The sequence below is a fragment of the Stegastes partitus genome, unplaced genomic scaffold, assembly GCF_000690725.1.
Source record: "Stegastes partitus isolate 25-593 unplaced genomic scaffold, Stegastes_partitus-1.0.2 Scaffold1693, whole genome shotgun sequence".
Taxonomy (NCBI): domain Eukaryota; kingdom Metazoa; phylum Chordata; class Actinopteri; family Pomacentridae; genus Stegastes; species Stegastes partitus.
The window spans coordinates 134,242-140,878 of record NW_007579424.1 but is presented as its reverse complement, the minus strand read 5'-3'; positions in this window follow the sequence as shown (position 1 = coordinate 140,878).

Genomic DNA, 6,637 nt, shown 5'->3' with positions numbered 1-6,637 from the left:
TCTCCCTTTAACTGGTTCCTGATGATGTTTTCTCTGTAAACCTGCTGATCTGTACGTTACTGAAACACTGAATGAAGCAGTTACAGCATCACACACTGGAGGCATCCTGTTGCCATGGAAACCTACATGTGTTCAGCTGCTGATGCAGAGATCACATGAATGTGTTTCTGTGTTTGGTCCGTTTACTCTGCTGGTCCTGCAGCTGATAGATCACTGATCAGAACATTGATCATCTATTGGTATTTATTACAGAGAACATCCAATCAGGAGGATTGATTCACTTTGATTTGTCGTTATTAAAGTGATTTCCTGCCTCATGGGACAGAGTCAGACCTGAATGAGCTTCAGCACGACATCAGGGTTAAATATGTGAGGTTTAAGGTTTAACAGCTTTAATGTTCAGCCGTCAGTGATCAATAATCAGCTGCATTGATCAGGACCATCCATAGTGACCACATGGTGAGCAGGTCTCCAGCAGCTTCCTGTCCTGCGTCATCTCCAGCAGCAGCTCTTTGAAGTCACAGTTCTTGATGTTCCTCGTTGTTCTCATGAGAACAAGCTGCTGGCTGGAGCAGGAGGAACCTGATTGGTCCGTTTGCTGCAGGAGAGTCACATGACGCGTTAAACGCCTCCTTTAATGAGAGTCTGAAGAAGAAAAGCTGGTTCACTAAGAACGCTGATCAACACCTTCTGATGTCTCTGACTGGGTTCAGGTTTAGTTAAGCTGACTAACAAGAAAGTCAGGATCTGTTGAACCTGCTTCGTGGTTCAGCCCTCAGGTGTTCTCAGATTTAATGCAGCCGATGCTTGACGTAGGAATTCTGACAGTCAGCCTGCACTGAGAGTTAGGGTTGTTCTGATCCAGTTTCAAAGATCAGGATCGATCAAGGCATCTTTCATCTGGTTGGTATTCTGACCCTTTGTGTGCATGTTTTGTCACACAAATGTTGTAAAAGGAAAACACAGTTTGTTGAAGGATATTAGTGATACCAGTTTAGAATAATTCAACTTATCAGTGTTTAGCATGTTGTCAAACGGATTATTCAGCAACACAAGTAGATGATAGTCAGCATTTGTTCATGTGAGGGGTTTAGTCCTCACATGATCACACTGATGCAAACCTGCAGCAACTTTCTTAACCAATTATCAGTCAATAATTTGTAAATCAATAACACAAGTTGAGTCCAGTGGACACCAGTCCCTGTGCCGGTGATGTTATAGTCAGCAGACACCAGACCTCAGCTTCAACAATGGCCACTGGATTAGACAAACTCTGTTCTAATTGATCCCAGTTTGCCTGCAACGCGGTAACTGGTTGGAGGTCCTGAACCTCCTCAGAGTCTCTGTCATGGTCCCGTTGCTGCTAAACTCCCACAATGCTCTCTGCTGCCACCAGGAGCTGTAGTCTGATACCCCTTTTCCACCAAGAAGCACCAGGTACCAGTACCGTTCTGGTGCTAGGGCCAGTGCTTAGTTGGTTCCAATCGGTTGAACCGGTTGCTTTTCCACTGATAAGGAGCCCAGTCGGAGCCGTACGTCACCGTTTACCGAACAGCGCTGGCGCCACACAGAAGACCACACAGGACTCCAGACGGATTTGGGACCGGTGTGACCCACTTTCTCATCTGGTCTCACTTCCCATCTGGTCACAGACAGAACATCTGACCTGCTGAGCATGTTCTTATCCATAGACGCTACAGTTTACGATGTTCCCTGAACGCCCCACAGAGCAGGCTGCGCTAGAATAGTACAGAACTTCATTGTTCCCTTTGGTAGGGTACCTCAGGGAAATTAATTTTACATCCCGTCCAAGAAACACGATAAAACATCACAACAAAGACTCGAAGACTTGCACGTGGGGGAGGGGGAGGGGGGTGTTAGAGAAAGGCTCTGATAGATGGAGACAGAGACAGCACAAGACAAAGAGCAGCATCAGGGCACAGAAGAGCCGGAGGGAGCGAGACAAGCGTCCGCCTTCGTTGAGAGCAGGAAGAGAAGCTGCTGCTGCTGGAGGCCGCGGTGCTCAGACCGGTGTGAGACCAGAGATGACTTTAACAGAGTGAACCAGGAGGTTCTGGTGTCACATCTGTCCAGGATGAAACCCAGTGATCTGTTTTCATGAGCTATAGCTGCTCCGTTTGTCACCAGAACACCTCATTTCTAAGCTAAATACTGAAGTTCTATCAGTCCTGTTGCTGGGACACAGTTGGACCGGGTTTCAAGTTTGTGCAGAACCTCCGTGTGTCCCGGGACTCATTCAGTACATCTGTGATCAGACCAGAGACGTCCTGGTGAAGAACCACACAAATCACCTCTTGTGTGTCCCATCCATCGGTCTCGGTGGTCTCGGTGGTCTCGGTGGTCCCGATAGCCCCGCCCCCAGCCCCTGATGGACTCGGTGCTGAGCTCTGGACCAGCAGAGAGGTGGTGCCTGCTAAGGACCAGTTCTGAGAGCCTGGGGCCGGTGCTTAGGCGGTGGAAACACAAAGAACTGGTGCTGAGTCAGGCTCTAGCATGGAACTAGCACTGGAACCAGTTTGGTGGAAAAGGGGTACGTGTGACGCCTCCTCTGGTCTCTACAGGATTAAACAGTAAGAGGCTCCACCTGGTGGAACAACCAGGTACTACAGCTGGTCTGGGCTGTACGGTGTCTTGGTGGTCAGCATGGTCGCCTCATAGACAGAAGATCCCCAGTTAATCCCGGTTAGGACGCCTGGGGATTACCCTCTAACTCTAGACAGGGTTCTACTGGAGCTTTGCTACAAGGTTCCAGCTACAGAACATGACGGACCAGACTGGAGGCAGAAATACAGCTGTTTAATAATGCATCACAGAGATCTTCATTGTGTAAAGCAGCTACACTGGACTGATGTTAATAACTTTAATGTACTTAAAGTGTGTATTGTAAGGTAAACAGAATCCGGTTCAGACTCAGTATCACCGAAACTAAATGACTCAGCTCAGACTGAGGGCAAAACCACTGGACTGGGTCATCCCCCAGTTGGAATAATGTTTGAGCTCCAAGTTGAGTCCACTGCAGGTTTGAATCGCAGCGTTCCTCCTCTCAGACAGACGTGTACATAGAAATGTTTTTTCTCTGATCAAAGAACAAACGCGTGAAGTGCAGCAGTGTTATGTTTGTTTCATGCATTCGGCCATCGGCTGCGACTGAGCCACAGACTGAACTGTTTAACTGTCACACTGAATGAGGAACACCTTGTTTGGAGAACATGTGGAACCTTCACAACAGAACCAAACGAATCTCTTTACTCTTCAAACAGCCACTTGAGCAGGCGCCTGTCTAACGTGGACCCCTGTGTTGCTCTGGAGAACCACCCCGTCCTGAGGACCGGTGTGTGGACCCATGTGTTCTGTGATGGCTGCTGCTTGGTGCTTTGTTACTTATTGGATGAAGAAGTCGACATTCAGCCGGTCTCAGAGGCAGCAGCCACGTCTGAGGCTATCTGATACGCAGTGTATTTCTAATGCCCCTGGTACCCCATCTTTTTACCCTCTGACCACACAGGCTGAGTGCAGTGACTGTTTCTTCACTAAAAACAGGGTATGTCTGTAATAATGTTGACATCTTATCAGGTGTTTCTGATCAGCATCTGTCCGATACCCCTCATCAGATCCCCAGATGCCTTCTACCGTCCTTCCTCCTGGTACGCCCCTATGATCTGTTAATACCCTTATTGCCTTTCATATTCTCTGATACCCCATACTTTTTCAGATACCCTCTTTTGATACCTTCGTTTTCTTTAAAGCCCTCTGATGCCTTCTGTGATGCCTGATACCCCATCATACCCATCATATTGGCCTTGTCACCCCTAACACTCACTCAAACCCTCTCTTACCCTCTGCCACACACCATGTACCTCACTAAACCCCTGATACCCTCTGACACTCAGCACACCTTCTGATCCCCACCAGTCCACTGTAAAAGCCTCTTTATCTGCTGAGTTCTCCTAAAGTCCCCTGATGCCTCCAGAAACCCCTCCTGGGCCCTTTCACATCATGTGATACACCATTATACCCCCTGAAATCCCACCACACCCTTTAATACCCCCTGTGACCCCCTGTACCTCGATATAGCCTCCAGTGTCTTCAGATACCTGGTGTACTTATTGATAGCTCTGTTGTTAAGTATCTGATCTATTCTCTCTCTGATACCCGTCATACCTCTGGTCTTTAAAGCCCTCAATGTCCTCTTGACACTCCCATACCTTTCCTGTAACTTTTGATGCCCTCTGATGCCCCATTTACCCCTCCTGCTCTCATACCACTAGATACTCTCCCACAACTGCTGTTTCGTCAAAGTTGACACCTCACCATCCTCATACTATTACCCATAATCCTCTGCACGCTCCATAACCCATCGTAACTGCTCCTATACCCCCCAAAACCATCTTGTCTGCCCTAAAGTGACCTGCTGCTGTCGAACTAAACCCTCTAAAGCCCCTTGATGACCTGCTAAACTGCATCGGTTCCAGCAGGTATCTCCTTCATCTTCCAGCCTCCAGCAGTCACGCTCAAGTTCATGTGAAGTGTCTGGTGAACATTTAACATGAACTGGACAAAGTGGAGCTGTGTAACGTATTGGGAACGTAGCAACAGGTGGTATTTTAACTCAGACCATGATTCCAAATTTGGCAAACTCGATTTGGTGCCTAAGCTTAACTTGAGTGTGAATGGAAGTCCTCTGACGGGAGACATTTTTTCTTTTCTAGTTGCTGAAGTTTAGCTCTGCCTCCATTAAAACCCCTCCCTGGCCCTGATACCTCATCATACTACCCCATGCTATCTGAAACATCCTCTCTGCCCTCCCTCTGTCACCCCCGTGTCCTCTGCTGCCCCCTGCTGGTCATTGTCTCTTGTGTTGGGATATGGTGTTGAGCTGTAAATAAACAGTATAAACCTGATGGGACTGCAGTGTCTCTGCTCCTGTTTCCACATTTATCTGTTTGCTGTATTCATAACGGAGTAATATTCATCTGAAAGCTAACGTGGCGGCACTAGCTTCGCTCTGACACTGTGTCCACCTGCTCATTCTACTGTCACTGTTCTCTATGCACCAGAACTACGCTGAAGACTGTAAACGATGAAAGGACAGGCATGGTTTCACACACTGACACAAAGGAACCAGAATCTTCCAGGTTCTTCAGAGGATCCTCAGTTTGTCTTGTTGTTCGACTGCTGCATGTTCCAGGGTTTCCTCCAACGTGTTGATTCTTCCGTTTACCGTCACAGCAGAGGAAAGAAACCAGAAAATATTCACACTGAAGCAGAATCTAGACTTTTTTATTCAGAATGACTCAAACTGACTGATTATTGAAGTAGTTTGAGATTAATAACTAGAAGCTGACAGCTCATTGATTATCTGTTGCAGGTCTTACAGGAATGACTCTTTATGATCCATCGATTGTGTCGAAGCATGTTGGTTCACAGCAAACAGCCCTGAAGCCTGAAGCTGGCTGGAGGATGAAGCCAGACGGAGGTGAAGAATCTGACATTTAAAAACAGTCTTTGTATGATTATATGACATGATTATTTGTGTAGCGCAGCTCACTACATACGTCATCTCATAGTCAGGTACAGACCTTAGAACTGGAACAGAGAACCCAACAATCCAGAGGAGCCTTTGGACTTCCTCTGAGCAAGTGGTCGGCAACGGTGGGAAGGAACCAAACCTCCCAATGGAGGAAAAAACCTCTGACAGAACCAGGCTCAGGGAAGGAGGCCATCTGCCTGGACCGGTTGGGTGGGAGTGGGGATGGATGGATAGCAGATGGAGAGCAGCAGCAGAGCAGAACAATAAATATTCTGGAGGTCGGTGAGAACAGAAGCTGTAGATCAGACGTGAAACTCCAGATCCAGAGTTCAATTCAATTCAATTCAATTCAGTTTTATTTGTATAGCGCATATTTACAACAACAAGTCATCTCATAGCGCTTCACAAAGGCAGAGACACCCAACAATCCAAACATCTGGATTCTCTATAAGCTTCAGCAGTCTGCTGGTGGGACGGAACCGAAAACCCCCACAGGGGAAAAAAACCTCAGACAGAACCAGGCTCAGGGAGGGACGGCCATCTGCCTCCACCGGTTGGGTGGATGTAGGATGAATTCTAACATTTAGTTTACAGTTAAACAAGTTATTAGAAGTTATTGTCCTTTTGTAACACGAGACATCATGGTGGGGCAGCAGGATGCAGAAAGAGTTGTGTCGTTTCATTGTTCTGATGTTCTCAGTTTGGATCTACACTGTAGAAAACAGTAAAACATCAGTCAGGGCGTCCAAAGACAAGCTCCACCTGTTTTCTGTCCTTTCACCACAAAATACGATCAACAGAACCAGCCGCTGATGTTTCAGGGTTCTGGGACCCAAAACAAAGTGGTTGATTTAAATAATGGGTCGGAACTGAAACCAACAGGAAGTACAGAAACCAACAGAGGAATGGGATGAACAGGACTAAAGAGAGGCTGGGGCAGGGGATAGGGGGCAGGAGGCAAAGGGCAGGGGGCAAAGGGCAGGAGGCAGAGGGGGAAGACAAGGAGAGGACAGGCGGAGAACAGGGGGAGGGTTAGGGTTCGAGGGGGTATGAAACAGCTTCAGGTGTTATTCCTCAGTGTTGGAC